We start from the raw sequence: 17,044 nt of genomic DNA on the forward strand, positions 1-17,044 counted from the left end.
CAAGTTTTCCTTTTGTAATTTTAAGGGAGGTTTTTTTTTCTAGCCATTTTTGCCCTAGGCTTGCACATCGGGTGTTTTGGTTATGGGAATATGTATGTAAGTTACTTAAAACATTGTCTATTGTAAAAAGTGCTATACAAATAAAATGTAATAGATAAAGGATTGTTTACATTATATAGTGTATATTTTTAAATAGATATATTTATTTGCAAGATAAAAACGAATGAAAATGATCAAATAAGTTAAGTTTTGTTATTTTTTTATTTATTTTTTTTATTATTATTTAATGTTGTTATTCATAAAGTTGCTCCTCTTAATTAGTGCTGTAAGGTTATTCGCCCCATCAAATCCAAACCTCTAGTACCAGGCCGCCAGTAAGCCAATCCCAGCAGCGGCAGCTCTTGCTACCATAAAAGGCAGCAGGGTAAATCAGTGGCAGCGGTGAGCATGTGTTTCCTCCGCAGAAAGTCTGCATTGTTCCTCACTCGGCCAAAAGGAACACAGATGCCAACCACATGCCTAAATATAGAGCCTCATTTCAGAATAAAATATGGTAGCCTCATCAAAAGTGAGCGTACGGCTCCGTGCTAATGGCTCAGGGTGGGACGGCAGGAGCCTGCTGTTGTTTTTATATTTGTAGGTCATGTTTTTAAATTATTCTATAAAATGATTTTATAAAGAAAACATACGCAAACATTACAAAGACTTCAGTTCAAAAATTCAGATGACCTACATAAGCCAAGTTCTTAAATCTGATACTGATACCTGTCAGGTTTTCTTGTTAGATGCACCTACCACAGGATGGCAGGGCTGTCTGGACTGTGCAGATTCGTATCTGAGCTCTTTTTATGGTCCTATTCTCAGCCAGCTACTTTCCTGCATGACATAATCTCACTCTGCTTTTGGTACCTACTGATTAGCGTTTGTTTTCATGCATGCCAGTCATTTTTCCAAGGAAGGAAAACATGAGACGGGGCCCTAGGGCCAGACAACTTGCTCATAGTCATACGCTAAGGGGAAAAAAAATCCATCTAGAAGCTTGCAGAAACGTCAGGTTCAGTAAAAAAGGTTAGACTTATTTTGACTTATTTGAATGTTCGGCCACTAAAGGCTTAGCAAGTGGTGGAACCTGAACTCTTAACCTTTCGAATAATAAATCAATTACTTTAAGCACTGAGCTACAAAACCACATGGTTTAAGTTAAAAAACAGTGAGGGATTTGGGCCCACTCGAATCTCAGCTCTGGCAGGCACTTACTTTGGCTTTGTGTCTGTAAGGGTGGTACAATGACTGAATCAGGGTTTCCTCATAACTGCTGCAATTATGACCCCTCCTGGCTGATCGACGGAGATCGGTGCGTGACTCTCCATCCAAGGAACATTTACATTTTTAGCATTTAGCAGACGCCTTTATCCAAAGCGACTTACAAAACTTAACTTCCCTTGTCTGTCCGAACGTCTGAGTCTCTTGCTGTCTTTAAAAAACGATTAAAAACCTTCATCACCTCTTTACTGAGCACTTCAGCTGACTTGTGCTTACTTAATAATGCTCTTATTTCTTGTCCAAAAAAAAACCCCTACTAACTTTGGTTCTAACAGAATTTTAGCAGATTTGAGTTCTTGGACTGTTGTACTTAAACTAGAGTAAGGTCATGTTTACTATGGAAGCACTTCTGTAAGTCTCTCTGGATAAGAGCGTCTTGTAAATGCCACAAATGTAAATGTACAAATAACTGTATACATTGTAAGCAATTAAGGGTTAAGGGCCTTGCTCAAGGGCCCAACAGTGGCAAACTGGCAGATGTAAGGCTTGAACCAGCAACCTTTCGATTACTAGCCCTGTACCCTAATCGCTGAGCTACCCCTGCCCGAATCCACTGATGAACACTCCTCGTGCAGTTAAAAAGATGCGATTGGTACTGCTCACATGTCGGAGAGGTGCACACCAGTAGAGGCAAATTACGATCGGGTGATTGGATACGATTAAATTGGGAGGAAAATTGGGAGGGGGTGTAAACAATAAAAATCAAAACAATAAAATTTAAAAACAGTCATTCTCATCCTTTTACTGGCAGCTGCAAAAAGTATAGATCACATCTCTAGTGGAACCACAGGTTGCGAGTTAAAAAAGCTTCAGGAGAACCCATATTGTTCACTTTTGATAAAAGCCTTTGATGTAGGGCTGCTGATGAACCTACAGATAGTGGTGGGAGCTTGCTGCTGGTATTCATTACATATGCTGGTTGCTCAGTGGTCGTGCTATAATACTTACTGAAAGGTTGTGAGTTTAAATCTTAGGAATTCCATGGAACCTACCACTGGACCCCAATCTGCTGGTGTTGTAGAGTTGCTCCTAAAATCATGCAGTGAGCGTGTCTGTGCACCCACCATCCTGCCCCATTAAACAACACTGCCTATTATTTGACGCCTGACGCCCTACCTAGGCCCGGCCCCAGCCCACCATTCTGCATTCGGTGAGTACACAGCAAAAGCAAGTGTGTATTATGTTGTCTAAAAGACAGCTCTTGCTACAAGCAATCAAACACCACCCCAATGTTTCCAATGAGCCACAGCTAAATAGATGGTAGACGTAATTAACTGGTTGTTATTTAATTAAAACCACAAACCGCAAATTACACACTGGCCTATTCAGAACTAGTGAGGCAATAGTTTTCAGCAATCAGGTTAACAGAGGTACTCGAGTGGTGCAGCAGTCAGTGCCACCCACCACCAAGAGTCTCAGAGGGGTGGCACGGTGCTAGTCTGTGAGTCACTTCTGTTTATAAGCTTGATTAAACATAGAGAACTTTTACATTTAAGGAACGTTTTTGCATGTTCTCTCTGTGACTGGTTTCCTCCAACCTTCAAAAAACCTGCCTGTAGGTGAATCGGCTTTTCTGAATTCTCCTTTAGTTGTGAACAAGAGAACAGGTAAGTGTTCAATGAGTGTTTGCTTTGTCTTAAAATTAATTATTTTGGCCGCTCAGGTGGCGCAGCTGTAAAACACACTAGCACACCAGAGCTGGGATTTCGAATACATCGTATTGAATCTCAGCTCTGCCATCTGGCCGGGCTGGGCAGCTATATGAACAACGTTTGGCTGTTGTTCATACAGGGTTAGGGAGACGGACGCAATTATGCAATTATGACCTCTGCTGGCTGATTGATGGTAGAGGAATGAGGCTGGCTGATCAGGGTGTGGCTCTCCGTGCACAAGGCTGATTCGCGTGTGAACTCAGCTGGTGCAGGTGAAAAGATGCAGTCGGATACTGCTCACGTATCGGAGGGGACGTGTCAATTCGCTCTCCTCAATCAGGGGCAGGGGTCAGTACCAGTAGAGAGGAAGCATAATGCAATTGGGTAAACATTGGATGCGCTAAAAATCGGGAGAAAATGCAAAAAATCTTTTTTATTATTTCATTATTACAGCCAAAATTATTATAATTATTAATGCATATTGCCGTATTTAGGAAATTTTCCATTTACATTTTACATTTAGAGCATTTATCAGATGCTCCTATCCTAGTAGTGTAGTGGTCGCTCAGTGATTGAGGCACTGGACTAGTGATCAGAAGCCCCACCACCATCAAGGTGCCACTCTTTGGGCCCCTGCACAATGTCCTCAGCCTTTAATGGCTTGCATTGTGTTCAGTAACAAGTGTAGGTCACTTTGTTTAAAAGCATCTGCTAAATGCTGTGAATACAAACGTAGTACAAACTTCACTAAAAAGTTAGAAGTTAGGTGAAGTAAAAATAAGTAGAAGTAAAAAATGTGGGCCTTCAGTTGTCATTTAAAGATATCTCTTTAAGAAACAATATTATATGGTTCACTTTTTTAATGTCCTGTTTTATTTTTACTAGAGCAATATTCTGAGCTGAATGGTTGGGCGTTGGTGACAGGAGAATTTTACCTCAGGTGTAATATAGATCAGAGCTGTCATTACTCCTACAACTTCTTAACTATGTGGTTAGATCGAAATCGACCGGCCCATTTTCTGAAAACTATTCATTCATGACTGAACAGAGTTCTCTTCTTATACAGTAAACATTCTGATAGCGCACGTTTTTGCCATCTGAGATCACAAGGAGCCTTTTGTGTAGTTTTCATCACAGCGGAGTGACATAACTCCTCCCGACCTGACACACCCACATGTGCTACTCGGGCCTCCTCCCAAAAAACTGTCTCGCTCTCCGTCACCATTAATAGCAGGGTGGAGACAAGTCAGGGCCTGGATATAAAATTGGGTGGATAAAAATAAAACAAGCCCCATTTACTATGAATTAAAGAAAGCTTCACACCCCTGATTCAACTCCTGTGGGGTTTATTTGATTTCAAAATGTACTCAAGATGATTTCATTCAAATCCACACCTTTTAAGGATGAAACCAAACCAGATGAACATAGACGCAATGCCTAGTGACTCAATTATAAAATGACACCTTCACGCTCGTCCTCTTTAAAGAGACGTGGAGCTTTTGATGCTGTCGAGAGCGCCACTCCCAAGAAGAATGTGAGCGTGAGTTGTTTCTCAAGTTTGCTTTGCTATGTTAAGAGTTTAACACTGCACTCCATCTTCACACCTAATTGCCTTTACAGGCGTGTGGCGGAAAATAATTTGCTGAAAAGATTTGTTGACTTGTTCTGGATGCATAAACATGTAAGCACTTTTTAGCTCTTATTTTGGAGCTGCTGTTTTGTCTAACTGGTAAACATGAATAAATAAATTTGCATAATGAGTCCAGGCTCCAGAATGTACTGTACAATGTAATTATACAATGAGATAGATAGATAGATAGATAGATAGATAGATAGATAGATAGATAGATAGATAGATAGATAGATAGACAGACAGACAGACAGACAGACAGACAGACAGACAGACAGATGATAGATAGATAGACAGACAGACAAACAGATATTAGACAGACAGACAGACAGACAGATAGATAGATAGACAGATGATAGACAGACAGACAGACAGACAGACAGACAGACAGACAGACAGATAGATAACCAAGAGGATTGTAAAGGCCAGAATGCTTGCTCCCTACAAGAAAGAGGTCTAGTGGCACTTTTTGCTGTCGTGTTTTGGGTATACTTGGTCTCTTTGATGGAATGATCGCAGAGTTATTTTGACTAATTACCTAATCACTGGTAGAGAATTTCAGTTTCGCTGGGTGTGGTCTCCTTCAGCAAGGCACTTATCTACAATGTATGAGAGGTCACTGAATGGTTTAATAGGTATGAAAATTATGTAAATTATATGTTATGGCCTTCACAGTCACAAGAGCATAACTTCATCTAGCACAGCTTAAATATTTTTGGAGTGATGTGTTTTACCAACATTACATGTTCTCCAGAACAGTTCTAGATACTTAGAATAGTTAGAATCAATGCCATGGAGTTTTGAAGCTGTTCTTTGTGATCTTCTGTAATTTGTTACCTCTTTTTATATACGACTGTATAAATGTTTTAATTGTTATTACCATCCAGGTATGTATTCTGGTGTAAATACTGTCCTTCTTCTTTCTCTTTCAGCTGCTCCCATTAGGGAGATCAATCGCCACAGCAGATCAATCATCTACATCTGATTTGGCACAGTTTTTATGTCAGATGTCCTTCCTGATGCAACCCTCCTCTTTATCCAGTCCTGGGACCAGCACTAAAGGTGCACTGAAGCCATCAGGGCTTTCAATAATAATATGTAATATGTAATATGTCTCTCATAATTACACTTCATGTCTATGGTGCAATACAAAAAGTGCAATATGTAATATATTACAGTAAGTGCAATATGTAATATATTCTTCATATTTTTAATGTATATATTATATTTTTTACGATAATATATGTATATCACTGTTCTTAAAGGGAATATTTTTAGAGTAAATAACTACACACTATGTGTGCAATATTTTTCACTTAGTTGTATTTTTTTCTGTTTTTTTCCTGCTTTCATTTCTGCTGTAACAAGTTAATTTGCCCAAGGGGATCAATAAAGTCTTATCTTATCTCATCTCATCTCATCTCATCTCATGGGTCCCCCAAAATGGCTAGGTTTACATAATGCCACCTTCAGAATTCATGAGCCCAGCCTGGGATTCAAACCCCCAGAACTCAGGCAGCGTGGCTCTTATGATTACACCACACAAGCTCACTTATTACTGTCCTTCTGCATTGTTTAAATGTTTCCTTCTTTGTAAAACAAGTTTATTATATTATATTATATTAAGTTATTATTATAGCAAACAAAGCGGCACTCACATGCCCCATACTGTATCTGAGTCACTGAAAGTTTATCTACATTGTTGAACTTGTAACCTTGAGTTTGAGGAAAAGTGAAGTGCTGAACCGTCAGCTGTTATCAGCTGTTCGGTCATAAGGTTGGATTGTGTTGTTCCTTGTTGGAGACTGGAACGCTTGAACTCTGTCCTGCAGAACAACAGTAAAAGTAGCAGAGTAAAAAAAAAAAGTCCATCGCAGGACAGACACACACATGCACACATTCACCTACAGGGCCATTCAGTGTCTCCAATTAACCTGACTGCATGTTTTTGGACTGTGGGAGGGAACCGGAGCTCCCGGAGGAAACCCACGCAGACACAAAGAGTTTAAAATAATAATATATAAATAAATAATTGTGTCTACCGTAAGTATAGGCGGTGTAGTATTTGTATAGTATAAGTATGGTAGGGCAGGTAGCTTAGTGGGGCGGCACGGTGGCTCGGTGGGTAGCACTGTCGCTTCACAGCAAGAAGGTCCTGGGTTCGATCCCCAGGTGGGGCGGTCTGGGTCCTTTCTGTGTGGAGTTTGCATGTTCTCCCCGTGTCCGTGTGGGTTTCCTCCCACAGTCGAAAGACATGCAAGTGAGGTGAATTGGAGACACTAAATCGTTCATGACTGTGTTCGATATAACCTTGTGAACTGATGAATCTTGTGTTCCTGTCATGAATGTAACCAAAGTGTAAAACATGATGTTAAAATCCTAATAAACAAACAAACAAGTAGCTTAGTGGTTAAGGTACTGGACTAGCGATCAGGTTCAAGGCCCACAACTCAAAGTATCCACTGTTGGGCACTTGAGCCCCTAACCCTGAACCCTGTATTGTATTCACTCGTCTGCTAAATGCTGTAAATGTAAGCATGTGTTCCAATCATTCGCTCACAGGAAAAGTCTCAATCCTGTGATGACATATACGTCCCTCGCAAGTGTAAGTAAAGGACTCACTTTAAAGTACGTCTATAATTAGTTTTTACAAAAAATGACCCTTTACCTTGAGGACATCTGTTTTATGAGACAGCAAAGTGAAATACTTGAATACCATGTGTTTGTTGTAAAAGCTTAGATATCCACCATTTTATTGATTTACTGGCTTCTGTTCATTCGTGACTGCACTCTATCCAAGTATTCTCATGCCTGTCTTTTTACATTATCAGAAATTATTTAACCATCGTGATTTATTCATGCTGTCATAATTTAAAACATGCACCATGTCCACAGAGTATGGTGTGTCGAGTACTACAGTAAACCATTCTAATGGGCATAAAAAAGAGCACAAAAATACGTTCCTTTAGCTGATAAAAATCTAGCATGCCCAGGCAAGGAGCAAAGTGATTAGTGAATGATTTACTGCAGTAAAATCCACCACTGGTCTCTGTGTGCGCTGTGGAAAATGAAAGCATGACAGATTTTTTTTTATCTTATCTTCATATGACCGATCGAGTGTAGTATCAAACATCGATACGAGTGCTGAATCAGCTTTTTAATTTTATTCCCTTTTCATTATCTGCTTTACAGTGGTCAGGGTTGCAGTGGGTCTGCTTCTGTTCAGAATCATTTGGGTGCAAGACATGAACACTTGCAAATCCATCACAGGACTTTGATCATCCACTACTCAGACATGACAGGGGTGGCACGGTGGGTAGCACTGTCGCCTCACAGCAAGAAGGTTCTAACCCCAGGTGGGGCGGTCCGGGTCCTTTCTGTGTGGAGTTTGCATGTTCTCCCCGTGTCCGCTTGGGTTTCTTCTCACAATCCAAAGACGTGCAAGTGAGGTGAATTGGAGACACTAAATTGTCAAAGACTGTGTTCGATATAACCCGATGAATCTTGTGTAATGAGTAACTACCGTTCCTGTCATGAATGTAACCAAAGTGCAAAACATGACGTTAAAATCCTAATAAAAAACAAACAAACAAACTAAGACATGATGCTAAGACTCGATCCCGGATCTTAGTGGTGGTGGGCTAGCGTAATGGGTCGCTGTGCCACCCATATTAAATCTACCAATACTGTTAGTAAATATTGTAGTTAACAGGTGCAGACAAAACTTAAGGATCATAAAGAAGATACTACTAACATGCTTAAATGTTAATATTATATACATTTATACAACAGTGCTGCAGCAACAGCCCCCTAGATCAATCTCAAATCCCACATGATACTGAGAGAAGTAATAACAGTTGCTCAGATGGAACACATGTCGTGTCTCCACAAACAAAACTTGACTTTTCTCTTTACTCTTGCCAGGCCTAACAGGTGTCTCATGTGAATGTCTCGATCAGCAGCTGACACTTTTCGTCACCTACAGAGTACAAAGTGCCAGCAGCTGACAAAACACAGTTTCAGCAAGAAGACTACACAAAGGAAAGACTGATTGTACCTGGAACCGCGTGGGCAATTTTCTATTTACTATTAGCAATTATGTACAGTATATTGGAGAGGTGGTGTATTAATATACACTTATCAGCCATAACATTAAAACCACCTCCTTGTTTCTACACTCACTGTCCATTTTATCAGCTCCACTTACCATATAGAAGCACTTTGTAGTCCTACAATTACTGACTGTAGTCCATCTGTTTCTCTACATACTTATTTAACCTGCTTTCACCCTGTTCTTCAATGGTCAGGACCCCCACAGGACCACCACAGAGCAGGTATTATTTAGGTGGTGGATCATTCTCAGCACTGCAGTGACACTGACATGGTGGTGGTGTGTTAGTGTGTGTTGTGCTGGTCTACTCACTGTCCACTCTATAGACATTCCTACCTAGTCGGTCCACCTTGTGGATGTAAAGTCAGAGACAATCGCTCATCTGTTGCTGCTGTTTGAGTCGGTCAAAGTCGGACCTTCATCAGTGGTCACAGGACGCTGCCCACGGGGCGCTGTTGGCTGGATATTTCTTGGTTGGTGGACTATTCTCAGTCCAGCAGTGACAGTGAGGTGTTTAAAAACTCCAGCAGCGCTGCTGAGTGTGATCCACTCATACCAGCACAACACACACTAACACACCACCACCATGTCAGTGTCACTGCAGTGCTGAGAATGATCCACCACCTAAATAATACCTGCTCTGTGGGGGTCCTGACCATGGAAGTACAGCATGAGAACGGGGCTAACAAAGCATGCAGAGAAGCAGATGGACTACAGTCAGTAATTGTAGAACTACAAAGTGCTTCTATATGGTAAGTGGAGCTGATAAAATGGACAGTGAGTGTAGAAACAAGGAGGTGGTTTTAATGTTATGGCTGATCGGTGTAATAGAGCCAAACAAGTTTGGTTTGTGAAGAGATGTTTAAGCATTCCAGTTCTATGCAGAATAAAGAAGGTGTTAATTAGAAAGAACAATGAAGAAATATTTATAGGGGCATTATCCTCCTGGAACAAGTAAACATTATCAAGAAGGAGTGTTTGCACTACATGACACACACCCGGCTCCATAAAATTGCTCCATATTTGCGAAACAATTATTGGCCCTAATGATTTTCAGCAAATGTTATTTGCACCATTATACTGTAGCTCTTTGCAGGTTGAAAATATTCTTTGGATTTTATTATAGCACATGTTGGAAGGGTGGGATCAGGAAATGAGGCAGAGGAGAGGAGAATACACGCAACCAGAGAATACTTGCTGCATGTGTTCAGCTTGTTGGCAAAAAAAAACATATTTTTCCATAGACTTACATGCAAGTTTGCTTCTTTTCATTTCTAATTTGACGGTAACGTGTTTACATGAAGTAGTCACTTAAAAATGTCATCATGGACCATAAGCCAATATTACGAAAAAGACAGGAAACCTGCGACTCAGATATTGGCTCAAATGGTATTTATCCGAGGTTAAGCTCCCATGGATTAAAAGATGGCAGCGATTAGAGCCACGGATAATAAACAACATATTTCCAAGATAGACTTGCCAAATCAGAAAAACATGTATTTTTTTTATTCTCATATGTGTTGTACATCTCTTTTCTAGCAAAATAAGGCTGTATTGTTTTTTTTTTTTTATTGTTTTTTTAGCATCACATGTTTGTTTTTAAAGCACCATGCCATCATTTAAAAGCTCGGCTCACCGAGCACAACGTAAACTAAAAACAAAATGCCAGAGAATACAAAGTATACAATTGTTTTCGATTGGTAAAATCTGCAGAGGGCAGGAAATGCAGTTAATGACTAAACAGCTAACTGGAACTGTGTTTCATTATATGTAGCCCTTCACAACACTATTTAATATCTTGTATATTATCTAAAAGAATGGTATCCCGCCCCTATGTACTGTACATGCATATATCATATGACAGTAAAGCTGACTGAGGTTGAATTATAATTCACTTACTTATCTATGTTGAATACTTAAGACCATGCTTTCCTGCAATTACTGCACAGGTTTACAGTGCTAGAGATTGCGACTGCTTACTCACTCAGAGACACTACACGGGTGGAAATGTTTGGCAATTCCTGATTAGAGCTTTAGGGTCAGTCTGCATCCCTCACCTTAATAGCTATTTTTGGGTAATGAACCTTCAATTACAAGTCACCAGTACAGTCAGAGAAAGACTAGCAGACATAGCAGTGCTACAAGAAAATCTAGGAATAGAAACCTATACTTAGAAAAACACCACGGTTCATGTACAATTAAAGTCCAAAGTTTACATACAGTTGAAAAGATGTGTATGCCATTGCAGTCTAAAATGTCAATGATTTATGCAATTATTATTTGATTTGACCAAAAAACTGGAACATACTTTTTTTTTTGTATCTAAATTCTCTCAAATGTTTATTGTGGTTTCTTAAAATATCAGTTAGAAATATACATAAAGCCACCCAAAATACACCTTTGTGGTTTAAAATGTTCTGTTTTGTAATTTAACTTCGAAATGACATGCCTCCTAATTCCCTAGGAGTAATTTTGATTGACTACAGTTAGTGAACTTTTAGTGCTTATGTGAATAGTGCTAGTTTGGGTGCCCGGGTGCCACAAGAGTAAATCACACTAGCCCAGATTCAGACCCCCAGATCTGTCTGCACCAATCAGAATCAGAATCAGAATCACTTTATTTAGCCAGGTATGTTACAGATACGAGAAATTTGCTTTGGTGATACACATAATAATACACATAATAGTCCACATAGTAGTGCACACAATACACATAATAGTACAGATAATTACACATGTATGACATGTAACATATAACATATTTAACGGACCCGACAGCACACGGACTGTTAACCAGTATCGGAGGGAGGAGATGGCCAAACAGTCTAGCCATTTGGAGGTACACTTGTCAGTGCACTCCCAGTGCCCCTAAGCCCAAATAAAAATAAGGAGGATTGCAGTCAGAAATTACATCTGGCTTTATAAGCGGCCAAATCAGAATGATCCGCTGAGGCTGTCCGTCTGGACATTGTTTCATTCCTGTTTACATGCACACGTAAATCAAATATATTTCATTCTGAATACTAGCAAGGGATTAAGAGGCCATGCCACAAAGTAATATATATATATATACATATATATATATACAGTATATATAAAACTTTCTATACCCGGAGAAAATATGCCTGTATTTTTACAATAAATATTTGTAAAGGTGTACACTGTATGGCATCCCTGAAGCAGAGAAGATTAGGGGCCTGGCTGAAGGTTTCAACAGAGACTATCATAGCATGGTGTGTGTGAGCGATTAAGCAACTAGACTAGACTAGTTATCAAAATATACATGTGTGCTGCATAGGGCTGGGTGGTATGACGTGCATTCTGTATACCGTCTTTGATTCCTCATATCGTATGGATTTTTCATATACCGCCATACCTAAGCATAAATAGTTACTGTAATACAACAGCTGTAGGCTTCAGTAGGCAGCAAATCATATAATATTGTTCTATAGACAGTCGAGAAAGAAGCTTTCAGAGCAATAAATATAAAACAGTGGATTCCGGGTCTGTCTTAGGGGGTGAAAATACTTCAGGTCAGTCGCTAAATCAACATTATAAGTGACCTGGAAGCGGAGATATTTAAAGTCGTCCACTTTTCTACAACAGACCTGTGGAGTTTGAAAACTGTTTTATTTGTTAAAGGGAGAGCTAAAGGTAATTGTACAATTCACTCACTCACTCACTCACTCACTTTCTTAACCGCTTATCCAATTGCTGGATCCCAGCTTTTCAATGGGCGCAAGGCACACGGTATCACCCTGGACAGTCCATTAACCTGACTGCATGTTTTTGGACTGTGGGAGGAAACCGGAGCTCCCGGAGGAAACCCACGCAGACACGGGGAGAACACGCAAACTCCACACAGAAAGGACCTGGACCGCCCCGCCTGGGGATCGAACCCGGGACCTTCTTGCTGTGAGGCGACATTGCAACCCACCGAGCCACCGTGCCGCCATTGCACAGTTCTTAAATATTAAATAAACAGTAACAGTTGTATTTATTGCAACAGTTTCAGGCATACTGATTCCATCATACAGTATATTGTGTCATTTTGTGGGGCCAAGCAAAGCTTATAGTACTCAAATATATAGTACTCACTATATATTTACATTTTCAACATACGCCTTTATCCAAAGCGACTTACAGTACTATTGCAGTATACAATCTGAGCAATTGAGGGTTAAGGGCCTTGCTCAAGGGCCAACAGCAGCAACCTGGCAGTGGTGGGGCTTGAACCAGCCACCTTCTGGTTACTAGTCCAGTACCCTAACCACTAGGCTACGGCTTGCCACACTATATACATGGTCATGTGTATGGTAAAACGTTTTATATTCTATGTACTTATGACAGTAGAATAAGCCACAGACATATACAGTGTCTAAGTCATACAGGAAAAAAACCATACCGTGATATACCGTGAAACAATCTTAAAAAATACTGTGATACAAATTTTTGGTCATACCGCCCAGCCCTAGTGCTGCACAGCAACATGAATCAGGTTTCATCTCAGCTCACTCACAAACGCATGCAGGAGATTAGCTGCATGAGATTGGCGCCCTGTTCAGATTCTGGAAGCACCGCGACCTTGACTATGATAAAGTGTCTAGTGATAATAAACGAATTTATCAATGAGCTTGTACACAGTTGTTGAAGCAGGAGCGTCGGGAAGGCGGGACCTGGACGGAATTGGACCAATTGTAATCAAGGCGCTGCGGTTGTGGACCAATCAGCTTGGCGTGGGCGAGGCCTCGACGTGGCTCGTTCGTGTAGCGCATAATGCGAGCTGTAAGGAGGGAGTGGGAATACCAGCGGGAGTTCGCAGACCGAGAACAACTCCGTAAGTTTATTTAATTTTAATCTTATATTCACGTTGCTGTAGTTTTGCTTTTAGAGGGTCGTGTTGTGGTTTTGTTTTAGTCATCTTTTATACGACGCGTGAAGTAAACTTGGTAGTTGGGAACAGTTTGGGGTCTTTTTCTCCCTCCCGCTAACTGGCTAACAGCTACTGAAGGTACTTTTTCAACGGCTGAAATTGAAAATTCGCGTCACAAATTGTTATTATAATATAAATACAGACTTACCCACTATTAAGCCGGTGTTTGTAAATTATTTTAGAATAACAATAACTTACATTAAGCTGTTTTATCGTCGACATTTATCGTCAGTTAAAAATTTGATGAAGGAGCTCGAGCTCAGTATCTTGAGTAACGGATTCTGCGCGAGACCTGGATTTGAATTTAACTGACAGGAACGTGCGCTTATTCATTTTACATACACAGATCAGGCATAACATTATGACCACCTCCTTGTTTCTACACTCACTGTCCATTTTATCAGCTCCACTTAATATATAGGAGCACTTTATAGTTCTACAATTACTGACTGTAGTCCATCTATTTCATGCTGTTCTTCAATGGTCAGGACCCCCACAGGACCACCACAGAGCAGGTATTATTTAGGAGGTGGATCATTCTCAGCACTGCAGTGACACTGACATGGTGGTGGTGTGTTAGTGTGTGTTGTGCTGGTATGAGTGGATCAGACACAGCAGCGCTGCTGGAGTTTTTAAACACCTCACTGTCACTACTGGACTGAGAATAGTCCACCAGCTAACAGCACCCCGTGGGCAGCGTCCTGTGACCGCTGATGAAGGTCTAGAAGATGATCGACTCAAACAGCAGCAATAGATGAGCGATCGTCTCTGACTTTACATCTACAAGGTGGACCGACAAGGTAGGAGTGTCTAATAGAGTGGACAGTGAGTGGACACGGTGTTTAAAAACTCCAGCAGCGCTGCTGTGTCCGATCCACTCATACCAGCACAACACACACTAACACACCACCACCATGTCAGTGTCACTGCAGTGCTGAGAATGATCCACCACCTAAATAATACCTGCTCTGTGGTGGTCCTGTGGGGGTCCTGACCATCGAAGAACAGGGTGAAAGCAGGTTAAAAAAGTATGTAGAGAAACAGATGGACTACAGTCAGTAATTGTAGAACTACTTCTATATGGTAAGTGGAGCTGATAAAATGGACAGTTTGTGTAGAAACCAGGAGGTGGTTTTAATGTTGTGGGAATTGTGATATTAAAGAATTATTGCATTTTGGATTTATTAATAAATAAGTGTGTGCAGTAAATTCCCTCCTAATTCCCTAGGAGTCATTTCCATTGACTACAGTTAGCGAATCATCTGTGTTTATGTGAATAGTGCTAGTTTGGGTGCCTAGGTGGCACAGCTAATCACACTAGACCCCCAGATCTCAACAGTGCTATCAGCTGGTTGGGTGTCTGCACAGACATGACTGGGTGTGTCAAAAGGGAGCCTATCCATTTGGAGGTACACTTGTCAGTGCACTCCCAGTGCCACTAAGCCCAAATAAAAATAAGCATGATTGCAGTCAGAAAGAACATCTGGTTTTATAAGTGTGCCAAATCAGAGTGATCTGATGCTAAGGGTTTTATACCAACCAAACAAAGCACACCTGACTTTACCTGTTAAATCAGTAATTCTTGATCTTTGGACACTTGAGCACCTGTATCAGGTGAAGTTCTTGCCAGGTAAGCAGATAAACTTGCAGCCACACAAGCCCCTTATGGATAGAATTGGACACCTTTTGGACAGACCAGTGCGATGTGACATCTCGCCCTGGCTGGTCTCCATGTGTCCATGATCACTATCTCTTAGCTACCCTCCAGGTATTTAAAATGTATAATTATAAGGCAAACTAAATCAGCATCTTATGTTTCCTTTATGTCCGATCTGTTAATTTATTCATAATTTCTTGGAAAGTGCTCATGTTGCATCCCTGACAGACTCACTCATTGCAACAGATAGTCATCTCGTACTTTAAAACATTTTGGCTATTAATGTTAATGGTTAACTGATGCGTTCCGGTTCATTTTTGACAGCTGACGCTTAATTTGAGTTAAGAGCAGAGCTACAGATCCAATCACCCAGTTCTGTATACAAAAGTAGAGAGCGTGCTACAGTTTCAACCCAAATGGAAGACTTTTTATGCACTTGTATTATTTTAATAATGAGCCCTGAGACTGTGTGTGTAAAGTGGTGTTTTTTGTACAATAAGGATTTAAATATGTTGTGTCATGCCAATATAAATGTAGGATTCTGTAGCACGTATGTTGTCATGGAGAGATTAAAGATAGCTTAATTTTTTGGTCAACATGTTAATTAGCCTTTGAAACGAACTGTTTGCTACTGCTAGTTTACTAAGAAGAATCTGCATTTAGAATGCCGTAGTAGTTGTGATCAGTTTTTATGTTAATTGCAGTGCAGAATAAACAGTCTCACATTTTATCGCAATATCCGTTCATTTATTTTTTAAATGTAGACATACAGTATGTCACGGATCTTGCAGGGTCTTGTGTGAATTCACACGGTGTTGTTGCATCTGGAGGTACTTGCCTGTAGACCTTATTTCACTGATGTGTTGAATTATAAGTGCATTCCCACTTGGGATTTGTATTGTAGAAAAATAAACAGACATGTTCGTTTGTGTAGTTGCTCAATATTTTAGACACAGTCCCTAAAAGCATGACTGTTTTTCAGTTAGATTCCTCTGTCGGACAAGAATGTATGGTTAAAATATTTCTGGCAACCAAGGAAGTGTGTTAAAGCTGTTCTTAAGGCTAAAAATGTCCGCTCTGCAACATATATTTTTAGTACAGTGTGTTGTTACAGACATTATACATTATATGTGAGTCACAAGCAAAACTGGAGCATCATCCATGTTACGGCTGACTCAGATGTTCCTTCTTGTTGCTTTAGCAAGTTTTTAGCATTATCGACTTGCTTGCGACTGTAATTGCAGTATCGCATCTTAAAAAAATGTCAAGGTTTGGCCTTCAAACAGCTGCCTCAAATATCACGTTAGGTTAACCAGCACGGTGGTTTTGCTATGTTTTGGCTTTCTGAATATTTGTGATGTGTTCCTCTAAAGATCCTTGAAGGAGAAGCTGAATTTTTACAGTTACAAGATAATACTCACCCCCTTTCTTGTTTTGGATAACTGTGTGGCAGAACTAGTAGCAGAAGAAATATAAACAAGATTTAAAGATATGTGTTGATTTGCAAATAATTCTTGTATTATTCTTTTTGATTATATTGGTTTGCTAATGTATATTTTAACATAATAATTCGCCTCTGTTTTGCTTTTCCTGATAATTCCTATTGTATCTTAAGAACAAGTTCTGTACAAGAGGTGCCGAGTGCTTTATTGAAAGCAGATTAAAGATTAAATTTGTGAGATATTTTTCACTCCAAACACAATCTGCAGTTGGCCTAATCATTATTTTTATGTTGCTG

General features: G+C 40.1%; 1 protein-coding gene across 4 annotated transcripts in view; it reads left to right on the plus strand.

The window, feature by feature from the left end:
* The first annotated feature begins 13,475 nt into the window (after positions 1-13,475).
* pls3 (plastin 3 (T isoform)) overlaps positions 13,476-17,044 on the plus strand; it is a 28,515-nt gene continuing 24,946 nt past the window's right edge. For 2 of the 4 annotated variants that reach the window (XM_063000364.1, XM_063000370.1), the window contains exon 1: positions 13,476-13,553. The gene's annotated coding sequence lies outside the window, so the exon portion shown is untranslated. Of the gene's footprint in view, positions 13,554-13,710; positions 13,728-17,044 lie in introns of those variants that run through there. The other 2 variants (XM_063000366.1, XM_063000369.1) reach the window with 2 other exon arrangements.

This window comes from Trichomycterus rosablanca, chromosome 8 (genome assembly GCF_030014385.1).
Source record: "Trichomycterus rosablanca isolate fTriRos1 chromosome 8, fTriRos1.hap1, whole genome shotgun sequence".
Taxonomy (NCBI): Eukaryota; Metazoa; Chordata; class Actinopteri; order Siluriformes; family Trichomycteridae; genus Trichomycterus; species Trichomycterus rosablanca.